This window comes from Rhinolophus ferrumequinum, chromosome 9 (assembly GCF_004115265.2).
Source record: "Rhinolophus ferrumequinum isolate MPI-CBG mRhiFer1 chromosome 9, mRhiFer1_v1.p, whole genome shotgun sequence".
NCBI classification, from domain to species: domain Eukaryota; kingdom Metazoa; phylum Chordata; class Mammalia; order Chiroptera; family Rhinolophidae; genus Rhinolophus; species Rhinolophus ferrumequinum.
The window spans coordinates 24005934-24026777 of NC_046292.1; positions in this window are offsets into that span (position 1 = coordinate 24005934).

The window sequence follows — 20844 nt, forward strand, 5'->3', positions numbered from 1 at the left end:
AGGTCAAACAATTAAGCTCATGAACTCATCCTAGAAAAAGTGCTACATACCTCATTGCTGAATATCACTATGGTCACCTTCGAAGTGCTCCCCTTGGAAAGCTATGCACTGATGCCAGTGCCTAGTCCACCGTTCAAAGCAGTTTTGGAACTCTTTCTGGAATGGCCATCAGAGCTGTCATCGTATTACGCTTGATGTCCTGAATGTCATCAAAATATCTTCCTTTCAATATTTCCTTTATCTTCAGGTAAAGAAAGAAGTCACTGGGGGCCAGATCAGGTGAAAGGGAGCGTGTTCCAATACAGTTATTTGTTTACTGGCTAAAAACCCCCTCACAGACACTGCCATGTGAGCTGGTGCATTGTCATGATGTAAGAGCCATGAATTGTTGCCGAAAACTTCAGGTTATCTAACTTTTTCACGCAGCCTTTTCAGCACTTCCAAATAGTAAACTTGGTTAACTGTTTGTTCAGTTAGTACAAATTCATCATGAATAATCACTCTGACATCAAAAAAGGTTAGCAACATCATTGCAACAAGTTTGCGAGCTTAATTGTTCAGATCTCTTATATTTAATTCTGAAAGTTTTCCCCACCTGTAGGTTTGTGTATACACTACCATCAAGATACTGGACAGTCCCATCACTGCAAGGATCCCTCATGTCCTTTTATAATCACACCAAACCCCCTCCCACTCCACCCCATCTTTAATCCCCAACAACCACTGCTCTGTTCTTCATTTCTAATATGTTGTCATTTTTAATTTTATATAAATGGAATCATACAGTATGTAATCTTCTTTAGAGATTGACCTTTTTTTCACTCATAATAATTCCCTAAAATTCATCCAAGTTGCTGTGTGTATCAATAGCTTGTTCTTTTTCATTGCTGAGTAATATTCCATGGTATGTCTATCCCACAGTTTGTTTATCCATTCATCTGTTCAAGGGCATCTGAGCTGTTTCCAGTTTTTGACTATTACAAATAAAACTTTCCAGGTTTTTGTGTGGACATAAGGTTTCATTTCTCTAGGATAAAAGCCCCAGAGTGCACATTCATTGCTCGGTTATATGCATGATTAGTTTTATAAGAAACTGCCAAACTATTTTCTAGACTAGCTCTATCACCATTATACATTCCACTAGCAATTTACAAGTGATCCAGTTTCTCCACATCTTTGGTGTTGTCACTATTTTTCATTTTAGCAATTCTAGTAAATGTGTCATGATTCATCATCCTGATTTTAATTTGTATTTCTCTGTTGATGTTCAATGATATTGATATTGAACATCTTTTCATGTGCTTATTTGCCATCTGAATAGGCTCTTCAATGAAATATCTGTTCATGTCTTTTGCCCATCGTTTGGGATTTTTACTATTGAGTTTTCAGAGTTCTTTATATAATCCAAATACTAGTCCTTTGTTAGATATGTGGTGCCATTCTATAATTTATGTTATGGCTTGCTTTTTAACTCAGAATTATCCTCAGTTTCATCCATACTGATGGATTTTCATTGTCATGGTTGTACAGTATTCCATTGGATCAATTGGCTCAAAAAGTACTTATCCATTCTATTGTTGATGGACATTGGTTAGTGTTTTACTTTCACAAGTAGTATTACTATGGGCATTCTTGACGTGTTTCCTGATACGCCCATACAAGAGTTTTTCTAAGGTATACACCTAGAAGTAAAATGTCTGGGTCATTGGGTATGTACATTATTAACTTTACTAGACAATGTTAAATTTATTCCAAAGCCATTGTATCACGTTATACTCCTGCCAGTATACTACCTGTAGTATAAAAGTTCCTATTACTTCACACCCTTGTCAACACTTGATGGCACTCTAATGGGTATATAATAGTATTTTGTTTTATTTTCACTTCCCTGATTGCTAGTGAGACAGCATTCCATCTGGACATTGAGGTCTCTTTTTTTACTCTGTGCCTATTTAATTTCTTTTGCTCATTTTTCTACTGAGTTGTTTGTCATTCTCTGATTGATTTGTAGGAGTTTTTCACATAGTCTCAGTACTAATCTTTTGTCACTTATATGTGTTGCGAATCATTTCTTCCAACTTGTGGCTTGTCTTTCTACTTCTGTTAGGGAGGCTTTTGATGAAGAAAAGTTCTTAATTTGAAGGTAGTCAAATTTTTCCATCTTTTTGTTAAGGTTACAATGTTTGGATTTTCAGAAAACCTTCCCTACCCCGCGGTCATAACACATCATCCTCCTACACTGCTCCTATCACTACAGTACGTAAGAACATGGACTCCCAAGCCAAACTGCATTGGTTCAAATCCTAGCAATGAAACTTTGAGCAAGTTATTTAACCTCTCTGTACCTCAATATACTCATCTGCAAAATGGAAATGATATTAGTATCTATATCGCATAGCTTTTCTGTGGCCTAAATAAGTTAATATGCATAAAACAGAACACTGGCTGGCTGGTAGTAAGTGTTATGTGCTAGCTGTTATCATCATCTTCTTCATCACCACCAAGAAGTATTATAATATTTCCTTTTATATTTAAATCTTCAATCAACCTGAAATTGATTTTTATATATGGTGTGAGGTATTAGTCCAACTTTTTTTATATGAATAATCAATTTATCCAGCACAATTTTTTAATTGAGTCTTTCTTTCCTGAACTGTAATATCAACTCAGTCATAAATCAAGTCTCCATTTCTATGTGGGCTTTGTTCTGAGATTTCTAGTTTCTTCCATTGATCTATCTGTCTATTCTTAACCTAAGGCCACTCTGTCTTAATTACTATAGTGTTATAATGATAATGGATAAGACTAGTTCTCCACCTTATTCTTTTTTGGCAGTGTTTTGGCTCTTCTTGGCCTTTTATTTTTCCATGTATACTTTAGGATCAGTTTGTCAGGATGCTTGAAAAAGAAACCTATACGATTTTAATTGGAATTGCATTGAATCTATAGATCAATTTGTGAGAACTGACATTTTTAACTTATTGTCTCCCAATCCATGAACTTTATATACTATTATTTAATCATTTTAAATGTTTTTCAATAATCTTCTAATTTTCTGCATAAAGTTCCTGAATGTATTTTTTAGATTTATTTACAGGCATTTCATTTTATTGGAGGTATTTTAAATAGTGTCTATTTTTAAGTACAATTTTTACGGTTCATTGTTGATGTAGAAAATGCAATTAACTTTTTGTACTAGTTTTATTTTCTTATTAGTTTTTTACTTGCCTTGTTTTATTGGCTAGGGCTTTTGGTATGTTGTTGAGATGTGGCAATAGCAGGCATCATTGTCTTGTTTCTCATCTTAAAGGCAATGCTTTCAATGTTTTACCTTTAAGTGTGATATTTGGTGTAGGTTTTTTGTAGATACCCTTTATCAGGTAAGGATATTTCATTCTATTTCTGGTTTGCGAGAATTTTTTTCAAAATCATAAATGGATGTTGAATTTTATTAAATTTTCACATTTATTAAAATAATTATATTACTTCTTTTCTTTATTTTGTTAAGGTAGAGAAAAATCACATTAATTTTGTATGCTTTAATGTTTAACCAATTTTACATGCCTTGAGTAAACTAGGTCATGAGATATTATCACTTCTCTACATTGCAAGATTTGTTTACCAATATTTGGTTTAGAATTCTGTATCTATATTCTTAAGTGAGATTATCCTATAATTTTTTTTTCCTCATACTGTTCTTGTCAGGATTTAGTATCAAGATTATGCTAGCCTTATAAAATGGGTTGGGCCATGTTTCTTCTTTTTCAACATTGTGGAATAGTTTGTGTAAGATTCTATTACTTGAATGTTTGGTAGAACTCACCAGTAAAATCATGTAGGAGGTTATGGTGTTTTCTTTAGGGTATATTTTTAAACTAATAATTCAATTTATTTAGTAATTACAGTACTGTTCAAGTTTTTATTTCTTCTTGAGTTGGTTTTTATAGTTTATATTTTTTTAGAAATTTTCTCATTTCATCTAACTTTTCCAACGTATTAGCATAAAGTTATTCATTATACTTTCTTATCTTTTAAATCTCTGCAGCATCTATAAATATGTTCCTTTTTTCATTTCTTGCATTGCTTTATCTATCTTCTTTTTTCCTCAATCAATTCACCAGAGATTTTTCAATTTTATCAATTTTCTCAAAACAAGCAACTTTGGACTGAGTTGGGCCTTTCAACTATACATTTGATTTTGATTTCATAAATGTGTGCTCTTGTTTTTAATATTTCCTACCTTCTACTTTTTGGGATAATTTTAATGTTACTCATTTTTAAATCACTAGTTAGATATTACTTCAGGGGTTCTGAACCAGGGCAATTTTGCCCTGCAAAGGACTTTTAGCAATATCTTGAGACATTTTTGGTTGTCACAACTGAGGGGAGGATGATATTGGTACCTAGGGGATAGCAACCAGGGGTGCTGCTAAAAACCCTACAGTACACAGAACAGACCCACACAATAAAGAATTTGCAGCCCTAAGTGTTAATACTGATGAGATTGAGAAAAGAGCACTTAATGCTAAAGATTTCCTGCTGAGTACTGCTTTAGCTGCGTCCCATAAATGCTTTTTAAATTTACAGTAAAATTGACTTGCTCATGTGCAGTTCTATGAACTTCAACATGTGTATAGATTTGTGCAACTTCCACCACAATCGGTACACAAAACTATTTCATCACCTCACAAGACACTCTCATAATGCCCCTTTGTAGTCAAACTCTCCCCCTACCATTGGCAACCAATGATCCACTCTTTATACCTATAGTTTTTCCAGAAAGTCAAATAAACAGAATCATACAGTATGTAACTTTTTGACAATGACTTCTTTCACCCAGCATAATGCCTTTGAAATTCATCCACACTACTGCATGAATCAACAGTTCATTCATTTTTATTGCTGAGTAGTGTTCTACTTTATAGATTACTACACCCCTTTACCCATTCACACATTAAAGGATTTGGGGGTTGTTGCCATTATTTTGGTGATTATGAATAGAGCTGTTATTTGTGTACATATTTTTGTGTGAATATTAGTTCTCATTTCTCTAAATACCGAGGAATGGGACAGCTAGGTCATACAGTAACTGTATGTTTAATTTTATTATCTGCAGATATTTAAAATGTACCGTGTGGTAAGTTTGGACCTATATATACACTCATGAAACTATCATCAAAACCAAGATGGTGAACATAATCATTACTCCCCCAAATTTCTTTGGAATCCCTCCCTCTCTTCTCCCTTCCTCTAATTCCCAGGAAGCCATTTATCTGTTTTCTGTCATGACAGGCAAGTTTGCATTTTCTAGAAATTTGTAAAAATGAAATCATACAGTACGTACTCTTTTTATTTGACTTTTTTCATTTAGCAAGATTATTTTTGAGATTCATCCAGTGTGTGTAGCAATAATTCATTTATTTTTATTGCTTAGTATTATTCTATTGTATGGATTTACCACAATTCACTTATCCTTCACGAGTTGATGGACATTTAGGTATTTCTAGTTTTAGACTATTTTTAAAAAACAAAAGCTGTTAACTGGTATAAACATTCATATACAAATATGTGTATGAATACATATTTTCTTTTCTCTTTGGTAAATACTTAGGAGTGGAATGCAAGATCACATGGTAGATGCATGTTTAATTTTTTAAGAAACCCAGAATTTTCTTTTCCAAAGTGGTTTACCATTTTACATTGCCACTAGAACCATATGAGTGTTCCGGTTCCTTCACATCTTTGCCCCACTTAGTATGGTGGATCTTTTTAATTTTAGCCATTCTAGTAGGTGTGGAGTAGTATCTCATTGTGGTTTAATTTATATTTTCCTAGTTATTAATGATGTTGTGCACCAATTATATGCTTATTTGCCATCTCTATATCTTCTTTGGAAGAATGTCTGTTTAAATCTTTTGCCTATTTTTAATTGGACTGTTTTCTTATTGAGTTTTAAGAATTTATATATTCTGGACACTAGTCTCTTATCAAATATATGTGTTTTCATTCATGTCTTTTCAAGAGCAGAAGTTTTTAATTTTGATGAAGTCTCATTTATTGATTTGTTCTTTTATAGATGTGATTTTGGTGTCTTGTGTAGATATTTTTGCCTTATCTGAAATTATAAAAACTTTCTCCTATTTCCTTCTAGAAATTCTATAATTTGGGATTTTACATTTACTTCAATGATCAAACTCGAGTAAATTTTTATATAGTGTGAGTTATGGATCAAAGTTTTTTTGTTCTGCATATGAATGATCAATTGTTCCAACTTATTGGAAATTTTTGGAAAGAATATTCTTTCTTTACTGCATCTTCATTGTTCCCACCTATAAAATGGTAGTATGAGCACTTATTTCTTCCTACCTCACATGGCTTGGATGATGATAAAATGTTGTCATAGTGTTCACTAGATTAAAAGCTCTCTAAGAGGAACATCTGAGGCAGAATGCATAGTGACTAGATGTGTGGGCCCTTGAATAGGTCAGACCTGGTTCAAATTCTGGCTTCAGAGTCATACTGCCTGAGGCTGAGTCTCACCCCACTACTTGCTCTTACTTTTTACTCATATTTTCAGATCTTAGGGAAGTTATTAAGTCTTTCTGTACCTCATGCTTTTCATCTGGAAAATGAGCCTAATAGATCTTTCCTTGTAGTATTTATTGGAATATTGAATGTGATAATGTATGTAAAAAACAAAGCACAGTATCTGGGCTATACAAAGTATAAATAATAACACCCACATTAATTTTTCACTGTTGTACCCTCATTACCTAGCATAATGCTCAATAAATATGATGTAAATAATAACGTGTCTATGTAAGCATTTGTAACATGTAAACCCCCCCAACAGGTGAGAAGTGTTGTTATTGCTGTTTTTGTCATTATGTTTACACTATAAGCTCTCTCCAGACTCTCACCACTTTCATAGTATTTGTCATCTGTGACATGCTAATCTCTTGGTAATCTCCCTCCTCCCTATAGTATGAGCTCCCTAAAGAAAAGGACCTGCTGTGCCTTGTTCATCTCTGTATCCCCCACTTCCATCTCAGTTCCTGACACAGAGTAGCCTTCAAAACGTGCTGAAATAAAAGAATAAAAGGTGGGAGAAAGGAGGGGGGGGAAAGATTCTAATTCTTTGCCTAATGCCTAAAGCAAATGTGAAGCAATTTTCCAAGCCCAGGCCAAGTAAACAAAGGAAACATCAAAGCCCTAATCATTCCATGAGAGCTAATTTTTACTTCTACTCTTCTGTTCATCACATTTACCTGCTGAGCACCTGAGCATCCGTTCCAAGCCTGGCAAGCAGCAGAGCTCCTTAAGTGACAAGACTGCCAATCCTTGAGCCTGACATCTAGAGGCTAAAGTTAAGAATGCAGGTAACTATTCAAAACAGCTCCAGCACAAAGGGTTTCCAAATGTATATCTTATCACACTCACTTAGCTGGGGTGAAACATCCAAGGCTTACCTCCTCACCTCTTCCCACTTTCTGGAGGGGGAGAAGGAGTGTTGGGAAATTCTATGATATTAAAAAATTGAAGATACAGATTCCAGTCAAGATGGTGGAGTAGTAAATGCTGTGCTTACCTTCTCTCAGATCAAAATTTGACCACATCAAAATTACAACTAAACTACAAAACAACCATTATTCAGAATCACCTGAAGTCTTGCTTAACTGAAGCCCTACAACTAAGGACATACAGAAGAAGCTACCTAGAGAATGGAAGAAGGGGCAGAAACATGAAAATGGCTGGTCCCACACCCATGCGTGACCATTAAAAATCAGGAGGGATATCTCAGCTATGGAGGTTCCCCCAGGAGGAGCAAGGGGTCCTAGCACCACACGAGGCTCCCCAGCCCAGGATTCCAGTGTCAGGAAGAGAAGTCCCCATAACTTCTGGCTGTGAAAACCAGCAGAAATTGTGGCTGAGTGGGACGGAAGGCAGCTGGAGTCCCAGGGCCCGCACGTGGACTTACTCACTGACAGAATCCCAGGCTCTGAGCTCCAGCACTGGGGCAGCAACTCGGAAGGTGAAAGGGACATATAGGAAGGAACTCAATTGTCTGGTCTCAGGGTGAGGGCTGGAGGGGCACTTTTCTCCAGGATACAGGGGCTGATGGAAGCCAGTGTTTCTTTGTTGAGCCCTCCCCCTTCCTGGAATGCAGCCACAGGCAGCCACCATATCTGAGTTGCCACCACCCTGGCTAACACCATTGGCTCTGCCCTGGTGAATCTGAGACCACACCCTACCCAATTTTCAGGCATACCCAAGCTGCTTCCAGTGGCTTTTCCATACAAACTGCCTGCCTTCACTCCTGCTGCACACTTTCCTAAAGTCTCTCAGAGGTTCATAAACCCCAAACAAGCAGAAACTTGCTTCAGCATGTCCCATACCTCTGGCTGAGCAGTCCTAAGCCCAGAACTGGTGGCAGCTGACGTTGGTTGTGGCTTGGCCTCTCAAGACACCTCCAAGCACAGCATAGGTGGCAGCCATCTGCAGATTGCTTTGTGGCTCATGCCAGGTGTCCCCAGGCAGGGCACAGGCTGTGGTAGACTTGGCCTATGGTAGGTCCCCTCCAGGTGGCCCTGGGGCTGGCATGCCCAGTCACCTGTTTTGAACCCAGCTGGAGCATCAACCAGCCTCTTCCAAGGATGACACACCCAAAATGTATGCCAGAGCCCTGCTAAAGCAAATCCTACACCATACGGTCATCCTCTCCACAACAGCTCCTTCACTGTAGTCAGGGCCAGTCCTCACAACCAATAAGCCCAAGGGTCAATCCCTCCCATTGACATGCAAACAGCAACCACAGATCAAATATAACAGGAGGGCACAAACAACCCACATAAGGGAAACACTTGGAGCACCTGGTTCTAGTGACCAGAGAGACTGTGCGACTGGGCCCCACCGGACACATACTCCATAAGGCCATGCTACTAAGATGGGGAGAAATAGCAGCCCTACCTAATACATAGAAACAAACACAGGGAGTAGACGAATGGGAAGACAAAGAAACATGCCCCAAATAAAAGAACAAAACAAAGCTCCAGAAAAAGAAACAAAATGGAGATAAGTAACCTACCAGATGCAGAGTTCAAAACACTCGTGGGTGGCCTGATGGCTCAGTTGATTAGAGGACAAGCTCTGAGAAACAGGGTTGCTGGTTTCATTCCCATGTGGGCCAGTGAGCTGCACCCTCCACAACTAGATTGAAGACAACGAGCTGCTGCTGAGCTTCTGGAGGGGCAGCCGATGGCTCAGTTGGTTAGAGCGTGAGCTCTCAACAACAAGGTTGCCAGTTGCCAGTTCAATTTCCACATGGGATGGTGGGCTGTGCCTCCTGCAACTAAAGATTGAAAATAGTGACTGGACTTGGAGCTGAGCTGCCCCCCCCCCCGGCCCCGCACCCCATAACTAGATTGAAGGACAACAACATGGAGCTGATGAGCGCTGGAGAAACACACTGTTTCCCAATATTCCTCAATAAGATTTTTTTTAAAAACAGCACTGGTTATAAGGATACTTAATGATCTCAGGGGAACTCCAACAAAGAGATAGGAAACATAAAAATGGAGATAGAAAACATAAAAAAGAACCAGTCAGAAATAAAGAATACAATAGCTGAAATGAAGAATACATTATAGGGAATCAACAATAGATTAGATGAAGCAGAGGATCAAATCAATGATTTAGAAGATAAGGTAGCAGAAAACACTCAAACAGAGCAGCAGAAAAAATCCAAAAAATTAGGACAATTTAAGGGACCTCTAGGTCAATATCAAGCATGTCAACATTTGCAGCATAGGGGTACCAGGAGAAGAAGAGAGAGAGCAAAGAAATGAAAACCTATTTGAAGAAATAATGACAGAAAACTTCCCTAACCTTGTGAAGGAAATATATATGCAAGCCCAGGGAGCACAGAGAGTCCCAAACAAGATGAACCCAAAGAGGCTCACACCCAGATACATCATAATTAAAATGCCAAAGGTTAAAGACAAAGAAAGAATCTTAAAAGCAGCAAGAAAAAAGCAGTTAGTTACCTACAGGGGAGCTTCCATAAGACTATCAGCTGATTTCTCAACAGAAACTTTGCAGGCCAGAAGGGATTGGCACAAAATATTCAAAGCGATGAAAAGCAAGGACCTACAACCAAGATTATCCTACCCAGAAAAGCTATCATTTTGAACCAAAGAGCAGATAAAGAGCTTCCCAGACAAGAAAAAGCTAAAGGAGTTTGTCACCACCAAACCAATATTACAAGGAATTTTAGGGGGACTTCTTTAAGACAAAAAGAAAGAGAGAGAGAGAGAGAGAGAGAGAGAGAGAGAGAAAGAAAAAAGATCAAAAACATGAATAATAAAATGGCAATAACTACATATCTATCAACAATTACTTTAAATGTAGACAGATTAAATGTTCCAACCAAAAGATATAGAGTTGCTGAATGGATAAGAAAACAAGACGCATAGACATGCTGTTTATAACAGACTCACTTCATATCCAAAGACACACAGAGACTGAAAGTAAAGGGATGGAAAAAGTTATTTCATGAAAATGGAAACAAAACAAAAAACCTAGGGAGCAATACATATACCAGACAAAATAGACTTTAAAACAAAGGCTATAACAAGAGACAAAGAAGGATCCAGTAATTCCACTCCTGGGTATTTATCCCAAGAAATCCAAAATGCTAATTCAAGGAGATGTGTTCATCCATACATTCATTGCAGCATTATTTACAATAGCCAAAATATGAAGGCAATCTGAGTGTCCTGAATGGATAAAGAAGAGGTAAAACATATATACAGTGGAATATTACTCAGCCATTAGAAAGAATGAACTCTTGCCATCTGCAACAACATGGATGGACCTGGAGGGTATTGTGCTGAGTGTGGAAATCAGACAGCGAAAGACAAACATCATATGATTTCACTTATAAGTGGAACCTAAGAACAAAATAAACAAATGAAACAGAAACAAATAGATACAGAGAATGATTTGATGGTTGCCAGACAGGAGGGGGTGTTGGGGGTGGGTAAAAAAGGGGAAGGGATTAAGAAGTACAAATTAGTTGTTATAACGTAGTCAAGGGGATGTAGGGTATAATATAAGAATTATAGTCAATAATATTGAAATAACTATATATGGTGTCAGATGGTTACTAGATCTATCAGGGTGATAGATGGGAGGGGAGCTGGGGGCAGGGTGAAAAAGGTGAAGGGATTAAGAAATACAAATTGGAAATTACGAAATAGTCAATGGGCTATAAAGTATAGGGAGTATAATCAATAATATGGTAATAACTATGTATAGTGCCAGGAAGGTACTAGACTAGTTAAGGGGATCACTCTTATATAAATATCTAACCACTATGCTGTACACCTAATGTAACGTACGACATCGGAAATATAGTCAATAATATTGTGATAGCGTGGGACAGTGTCAGATGGTTCCTGGACTTATCATGGTGATCACTTGTTTAGGTATATAAATGTTGAATATGGTGTACCCCTGAAACTAATATAATATTGTATGCTAGCTATATTTTAATTTTAAAAACCACATACAGAAAACTCTGTCTATATAAAATTCCAAACAAATTGGAGAGAAACAAGATAATGATTTTTTTGATATGTGTGAATACGTTAAAAACCAATGAATTGAATTGAATTGAAACCAATTGAACACTTTAACTAAGTAAATTATATCGACTTATATCTCAATAAAATTGTGTTGTTTTTCATTTTTTTAAGTAAAAGGACCAAGAAGTTTACAGGGCTTAATCTCCTTTTTTTTTCCTTTTTTTGATGGTGGGGGTGAAGGTTTGTTTTACAATCAATCAACTGATTGATAAAAAAAAAATTTTAATAATGATTTTTGGTAACCTTTAATAACTCACTCAGTAAGTAACCATTGGTGTTATACAAAAACAGAAGTCTGTAGACTTTTGCACAGCACTTGCCTCTTTTTTTTTAAGTCAAAACAAAGAAAAAAGCAAGAACTTAGATTTTCAGATCAGTCTGCAGCCTGTCAGAAGGCCCTATGTGGACCAGGAACCACAGCTAAAGAATCCTGAGCCTGAGCATCTAGAAAGATTTTAAGTGTTTCTAAGTCCGTAGAAAGAGTTTTGAGTGTTTCCAAGAACATGGGAAGAGTCTGAATGTCACATAGGGAAAGATGACCTCTGATCCAGCTTCTCATCCACAGAACTCATAAAAATCACGCTGAAAGTAAGGAAAGTTGCTACTGATTATTATTTAATATCTCCTACTGATCCAGAAGAATAAGGCAAAGAACTCTGCTTGGAGTCTGAAACATATCATCTCATTTAATTCTCATGACACCACGAGGTCCAGGATGCTACTATTATTTCCTCTTTACCGTTAAGGAAACTGAGGTTCAGAGAGGTTTATTTGCCCAAAAGCACACAACCAGAGGTGGCAGAGGAGGGATTTGACTTTCCTCTGCACCATTCTGCCTCCCAGAATATCCATTTTATGTCTGTTTTATGGTGGAGTGGAGTTTTTTACTTCATGCATACTTTATAGTCCATGAGGGTCTGTTGTATAATTAATGTACATGTGCTCATTTTCTAGATCTCATCACTTGTTTTCTTGTTTTAAAAGTATTGTTGGACGTTATCAAAATGGTGGCGTGAGGTGAGCCCCTGGAATTTATAACTAATCGAACAACAATAACTCCACAAAGGACTCCCTGCACAGCAGACAGGCAAGACGAAGAGGCCCACTACTGAATTGACCTAAAGGTGGGCAAATTGCGCAAGCGGGTAAGGAGGGAAGGGAGAAGTGCGGAGACAGAGCCGCGCGGGCGGGCTCAGGACGCAGACCTGGCTCAGTGCTCCGAGCTCGCTGCATCCGGTAACTCTCGCAGCTGCAGGAGAGGGATGAACTTGGACTGCTAGGGCTCCGCTTATGGCCCACAGGGCTGAGGGGGCAGCATATAACACGCCTGAACCCAACGCTCATGGCAGAGACCTCAGAGCAAAGACTGAGGGAAGAAGGCTGAAAACAGTGGTTTAAGCCCTCACTGCAGAGCAGAGAACGGCAGCCTTAGGCACTGAGTCTAGCCGCCCCCTCCCTACCCTCCCAGGCTCACCCCGCCCCCACCTGCCCAGTACTAGAAGCGGAACAGTAGCAGTGTCAGATCAAAAGAACAGAACATTTGCTGTTCTGAGAACTGTGGACTGCAGACACAGATTCGCAGCCCAGCTAGTTCCGGCAGAGGGGAGGGAGTTGTGGAAGCAGGACCGGCTGTGGTGGTGGTCGCCGCCATTGCTCTGGGCCACCTCTCACAACTCACCCCGCCCCTGTCCCCACCTATCTGGGCGGATCCCTGCAGGAGGAAACAGAACTGCTGAAACACATGGGCTCTGAATCTGGTGCAGGAAGAGCTTTGGAACTTCAAAAGCTCTCCGCATACCCACACAGACACTGCGCCCTGTGACCCAGGCGAACTATTAACAGAGGAGAAGCCCATCTCCCAGGGAATCCCTGCATTATGTGAGAAGCTGGAATAGTGCAGAGAAAACATAGCACTACCGTGTGAGAGAGAAAAAAAAGGCTGCAGTCAGACAGAAAATAAAACATTCTACTAACAAGTACTGGAAAACAAAAGAAAGACCTCTTCCTATCAACCTGTTGCAGAAGCCACTCCTGTAGATGTCTAGGAAGAGAAATAATAAATCAGTAATTGCCATGAATAACCAAGGCAACAAGACAGCTCAGAAAGAAAGTGAAAAGTCTCCAGAAAAGGAACTTAAAGATATGGAAATATGTGACTTAAATGACAGAGAATTCAAGATTGCAGTTCTGAAAAAACTGAACGAGATGCAAGAAAACATAGAAAGGCAGTTTAATTAACTCAGAAACACAATCAAAGAACAACATGAGCATTTTATGAAAGAGATTGAAATTTTAAAAAAGAACCAAATAGAATTTCTGGAGATTAAGAACTCAATAGAAGAAATTAAGAATGAAATAACCAGCTTAGGTAGTAGAGTTGACGAGATGGAGGAAAGAATCAGTGACATCGAAGATAGAAACCTGGAAATTACACAGATGGAAGAAGAAAGAGACTTGAGACTTAAAAGAAATGAAAGAACTCTACAAGAACTTTCTGACTCCATCAGAAAGAACAATATAAGAATAATGGGCATACCAGAAGGGGAAGAAAGAGAGAAGGGAACAGAGAATACATTCAAACAAATTGTTGATGAGAACTTCCCAAACTTGTGGACAGAACTGGATCCTCGAATCCAAGAAGCAAATAGAACACCTAATTACCTCAATCCCAACAGGCCTTCTCCAAGGCACATTGTATTGAAGATATCTAAAATCAACGACAAAGAAAGAATCCTCAAGGCAGCCAGGGAAAAGAAGACGGTAACCTACAAAGGAAAGCCCATTAGATTATCATCAGATTTTTCAGCAGAAACTCTACAAGCCAGGAGGGAGTGGAACCAAATATTCAAACTATTGAAAGAGGGAAATTATGAGCCAAGAATAATATATCCAGCAAAGATATCCTTTAGATATGAAGGAGGAATAAAGACCTTTCCAGACATACAGAAGCTGAGGGAATGTTCAAATACATGACCTGTACTACAAGAAATAGTAAAGGAGGCTATTCCACCACCATCAACAGGGACAATTCGTGGCAACCAAAACATACAAAGGGGGAGAGTAAATGCCTGAACCGGAATACGGGAATGGAGAAAGTAAGCGTGCTAAAGAAAATGGAATACTCTAAATATCAAACTTTCTTTTACATAAACTTAAGGGGAACCACTCAAAAAAAAATCCAGAACTGAAATATATACTGTAATAAAAGAAGAAACAGAGGGAAACATCATAGAATACCACCACACAGAAATAATAGACAACAACAAAAAGGCAAAGAAACAATGGAGACACAGCTTTACCAGAAAACGAAAGATAGAATGACAGGAAATCCTCATATATCAATAATCACCTAAATGTAAATGGACTGAACTCACCAATATAAAGGCACAGAGTAGCAGTTTGGATCAAAAAATTAAACCCAACCATATGCTGTCTCCAAGAGACACATCTCAGCTACAAGAACAAGCATAGACTCAAAGTGAAAGGGTGGAAATTGACACTCCAAGCAAATGGTACCCAGAGAAAATCAGGTGTAGCCATAATGATATCAGAAACAGACTTCAGGGTGAAAAAGATAACAAGAGACAAAGACGGACATTTCATAATGGTAAAGGGGACTATACAACAAGAAGACATAACAGTCATCAATATTTACGCCCCCAATCAGGGAGCACCGAAATATACCAAGCAACTACTAACAGAACTAAAGGGAGAAATTGACCAAAACACAATTATACTAGGGGACTTAAATACATCATTGACAGCTATGGATAGATCACCCAAACAGAAAATAAATAACGAAATAGCAGCCCTAAATGACACATTACATGAAATGGACATAATTGACATAGATAGAGCACTTCATCCTAAAACATCAGACTATACATTCTTTTCTAGTGTACATGGAACATTCTCAATGATAGATCATACATTGGGACATAAAATCAGCCTCAGCAAATTTAAGAAGATTGAAATCATACCAAGCATGTTCTCTGATCACAAGGCTTTGAAATTGGATATCAACTGCAAAAAGAAAGCAGGAAAAAACACAAATACATGGAGATTAAACAACATACTTTTAAAGAACGACTGGGTCAAAGAAGAAATTAGAGGAGAGATCAAAAGATACATAGAAACAAATGACAATGAAAATACATCCTACCAAAATTTTTGGGATGCAGCGAAAGCAGTTTTAAGTGGGGAATTTATATCATTACAGGCCTATCTCAAGAAATAAGAAAAATCCCAAATAAATAACCTCATGTTACACCTTAAAGAACTAGAAAAAGAAGAACAAGTGAAACCCAAGGTCAGCAGAAGAAAGGAAATAACAAAAATCAGAGTAGAACTAAATGAAATAGAGAACAAAAAGACAATAGAAAAAATTAATGTGACAAAGAGCTGCTTCTTTGAAAAGTTTAACAAAATTGACAAACCCTTGGCTAGACTCACTAAGATAAAAAGAGAGAAGACACTAATTAACAAAATTAGAAATGAAAAAGGGGAAGTTATCACGGACACCACAGAAATACAAAGGATCATCCAAGAATACTATAAAGGACTATATGCCACCAAATTCAATAACCTAGAAGAAATGGACAAGTTTTTAGAAACATAGCCTTCCAAGGCTGAACCATGAAGAACTGGAATATCTAAACAGACCGATCACCAGTAACGAAATTGAATCAGTCATCTAAAATCTTCCCAAAAGCAAAAGTCCAGGACCAGATGGCTTCACTAGTGAATTCTATCAAACCTTCAAATAGGATCTAATACCAATCCTGCTCAAACTCTTCCAAAAAATTAAAGAAGGGACAGTACTCCCTAACTCATTTTATGAGGCTAACATTACCCTGATACCAAAACCTGGTAAGGACAACACAAAAAAGGAAAACTACAGACCAATATCTCTGATGAATACAGATGCAAAAATCCTAAACAAAATTCTAGCAAATCGAATACAACAATGCATTAAAAAAAATATTCATAACGACCAAGTGGGGTTCATCCCAGGGGCACAAGGATGGTTCAACATCTGCAAATCCATCAATGTGATACATCACATAAACAAAATAAAGGACAAAAATCATATGACTATATCAATTGATGCAGAAAAAGCATTTGACAAGATACAACATCCATTTATGATTAAAACACTTAATAAAATAGGTATAGAAGGAAAATACCTTAACATAATAAAGTCCATGTATGACAAGCCCTCAGCTAATCTCATAATTAATGGTGAAAAACTGAAGCCCTTTGCTCTACGTTCAGGAACACGACAGGGCTGATCCCCATCACCTCTGCTTTTCAACATAGAGTTGGAAGTCCTTGCCAGAGCAATCAGGCAAGAGAAAGAAATAAAAGGCATCCAAATTGGGAATGAAGAAGTTAAATTATCACTCTTTGCAGATGACATGATGCTATGTATAGAAAACCCTAAAGACTCCACCAAAAAGCTATTAGAAACAATCAACAAATACAGTAAAGTTGCTGGCTACAAAATCAACGTACAAATGTCCATTGCATTCCTATATATTAACAATGAAATCTCAGAAAAAGAAATACAAAACACAATTCCTTTTGCAATTGCAGCAAAAAGAATAATATACCTAGGAATAAAATTAACCAAGGATGTGAAGGACCTATATGCTGAAAACTATAAGACATTTTTGAAAGAAATTGAAGAAGACAAAAAGAAATGGAAAGACATTCCATACTCATGGATTGTAAGAATCAACATAGTTTAAATGGCCATATTACCCAAAGCAATATACAGATTTAATGCAATCCCCATCAAAATCCCAATGGCATTTTTTAAAGAATTAGAACAAAAAAATCATCAGATTTGTTTGGAACCACCAAAGACCTCAAATAGCCAAAGCAATTTTAAGAAAAAAGAACAATACTGGAGGTATCACACTCCCTGACTTTAGCTTGTACTACAGGGCTATAATAATCAAAACAGCATGGTATTGGGAACGTAATTTAGTGGTTACCAGAGGGTAAGGGGGTTGGGGGGTAGGAGATGAGGGTAAGGGGGATCAAATATATGGTGATGGAAGGGGAACTGACTCTGGGTGGTGAACACACAATGTAATTTATAGATGATGTGATACAGAATTGCACACCTGAAATCTATGTAATTTTACTAACAATTGTCACCCCAATAAATTTAAAAAATAAAATTAAAAAAAAAATATTTCACTTAAAAAAAAAAAAGCATGCTATTGGCAGAAAAACAGACATATAGACCAATGGAATAGAATTGAGAACCCAGAAATAAAACCACGTAAATACGGACAGATAATTTTTGACAAAGAAGCCAAAAACATACAATGGAGGAAAGACAGCCTCTTCAATAAATGGTGCTGGGAGAATTGGATAGCCACGTGCAAAAGAATGAAACTGGACTGCTATCTGTCACCATGTACCAAAATTAATTCAAAATGTATCAAAGAATTAAGCATAAGACCTGACACAATAAACTGCATAGAAGAAAACATAGATACTAAACTTATGGACCTTGGGTTCAAAGAGCATTTTATGAATTTGACTCCAAAGGCAATGGAAGTAAAAGCTAAAATAAACGAATGGGACTATATGAAACTTCAAATCTTCTGCACAGCAAAAGAAACCATTGACAAACTAAAGAGGCAACCAACTGAATGGGACAAGGTTTTTGCAAACAGTGCCTCCGATAAGAGGCTAATATCCAAAATATACAAGGAACTCATGAAACTCAACAACAAAAAAACAAACAACCCAATTGAAAAATAGGCAGAGGACCTGAAAAGACATTTCTCCAGAGAGGACATACAAATGGCAAATAGACATATGAAAAAATGCTCAATATCACTAATCATCAGAGAAATGCAAATAAAAACCACAATGAGATATCACCTCACCCCAGTCAGAATGGCTATCATCAACAAGACAAATAGTAACAAGTGTTGGAGAGGCTGTGGAGAAAAAGGAACCCTCATACACTGTTGGTGGGAGTGCAGACTGGTGCAGCCGTTATGGAAGGCAGTGTGGAGGTTCCTCAAAAAATCACGAATAGAATTACCATATGACCCAGCAATCCCTCTCCTGGGTATCTACCCAAAAAATCTGAAAACGTTTATCCATAAAGACACGTGCGCTCCAATGTTCATTGCAGCTTTGTTTACGGTGGCAAGACATGGAAACAACCAAAATGTCCTTCAATAGATGAATGGATAAAGAAGTTGTGGTATATATACACAATGGAATACTGTTCGGTGGTAAGAAAAGATGATATAGGAACATTTGTGACAACATGGATGGATCTTGAGAGTATGATGCTAAGCGAAATAAGTCAGACAGAAAAAGCAGAGAACCAAATGATTTCACTGATATGTGGTATATAAACCAAAAACAACAAAAGAACAAGACAAACAGATGAGAAACAAGAACTCATAGACACAGACAATAGTTTAGTGGTTACCAGAGGGTAAGGGGGGTGGGGGGTGGGAGATGAGGGTAAGGGGGATCAAATATATGGTGATGGAAGGAGAACTGACTCTGCGTGGTGAACGCACAATGGGATTTATAGATGATGTAATACAGAATTGTACACCTGAAATCTATGTAATTTTACTAACAATTATCACCCCAATAAATTTAAAAAAGAAAAAAAAAGTATTGTCGAAGTTTATGGTTATTGCACCTTTACTTTATGTTCTGGTTTTGATTATGTCTGTGATCATCCGATGGTGCCATAGCGGACACCTGCTGCTCTTTAAAGACAAGTCACCACCGTGGTGGCCTCACCTGGTAGGGGTGGCTGCATCAAGGAGATGGGGTGAGCCATGCCTGACTGTGCCAGTGCCAGGGGAAAAGGGACACTTGGGAAACTTAGCGATTTGAATACCTGTGAGGGACGATGCAGGGAGAAGCGGGCTGATAGAGAAGGAAGGCTTCATAGGACAGGCCAAGAAGTCTGTCCTTTAACCTACAGGCAAGAGATGTTTTCGCGGAGGGGAGTGCCATTGTCAGATCTGTGTTTTAAAAGCCCTCTTGTTTCAGAACAGGCCAGGAGCCACCCAGAGGAGGGAGCCCCTGTGGGTGCTGAGGTCTGCTGGAATAAAACACATCTGCAATCAGGCTTAGATGAGGCTGAGGAGTGTCTGTGGCCTGGCACTGGCCAGGGTCTCTTCTCTCCTGCCCCAGGTCCTGCTTCTCCAGCAGATTCTCCTCTGTATCCCATGCAGGTCCACACTGAAACAACCTGGGTCTGAATCGTTGTGCTCACCAGCTGTGTGCCTGCGATCCAGTTTCCTCTATGCCTCAATGTTTCCATCTGTAAAAGGGGTTAATGATAGAACTCACCTTGTGTGCTTGTTGTGAGGATTGAAATGAGCAAACATACATGAAAATCTTAGAAGAGAGCCTGGTTCAATGTTAGCGTTACCTAAGTTTTTGCTTTGGTCCCAATTACTCAAATTGGACAGCCTTGAATAAGGGCTGATGCAAATTCTCAGGCTTTCTACCAACAGTTGATCGAAGGTTGGGCTTCCAGATGAAGTCTTCACCCTTGGTATTTCTCCTTTTATTCTTCCTGCTATTGAAAAGCATTCGTGTAAATGCTGGGGCTATGCCTCTGCTCAGAATTCTCCACTTAAATCTGTACAGCTCTCTGGAAACTCTTGAGGATACCTTCGTCTGACTCCTTTGAGCTTATGCTGCAGAAGGAGAGGATTTGGAAGACTTCTAAGCTTTTAATGGGAAGAGAACCACTTTCTTTTTAACCCAGGGGCTTCTCAGAAGCCGGCCATTCCATGCTATTTCCCTGTTTTCAGTAGTCTGTCCCGAAATCTTGGCAGGTTGATAAAAAGAAAGAAAAAAAACGCTGTCCCTCCACAGCTTCACTGGGTGGCTGCTTTTAACTGTTTCCTGCCCACGTATGGGTAAGTCACACAGGCCTTCTCAGCGGCTCCCTTCTCTGCACTGGGCTCCTTCCAATCAGAAGGCAGTTGCCAAGGGAACCACAGGTACCAGTCTCCCGCCACCCCCCTGAATGGAGGCCTAATCTACATTGAAAGAAATTTCCATTCCAGAGCTTAGCAGATGTCAACATTTTACAACCTGCTTAAACTCTGGTGGCACACTTCTTCCTTACAGGAGCTGGACTTCCTCCCGAAATGTTCATGGTGCTACTGAGATTTGCTTATTGGAT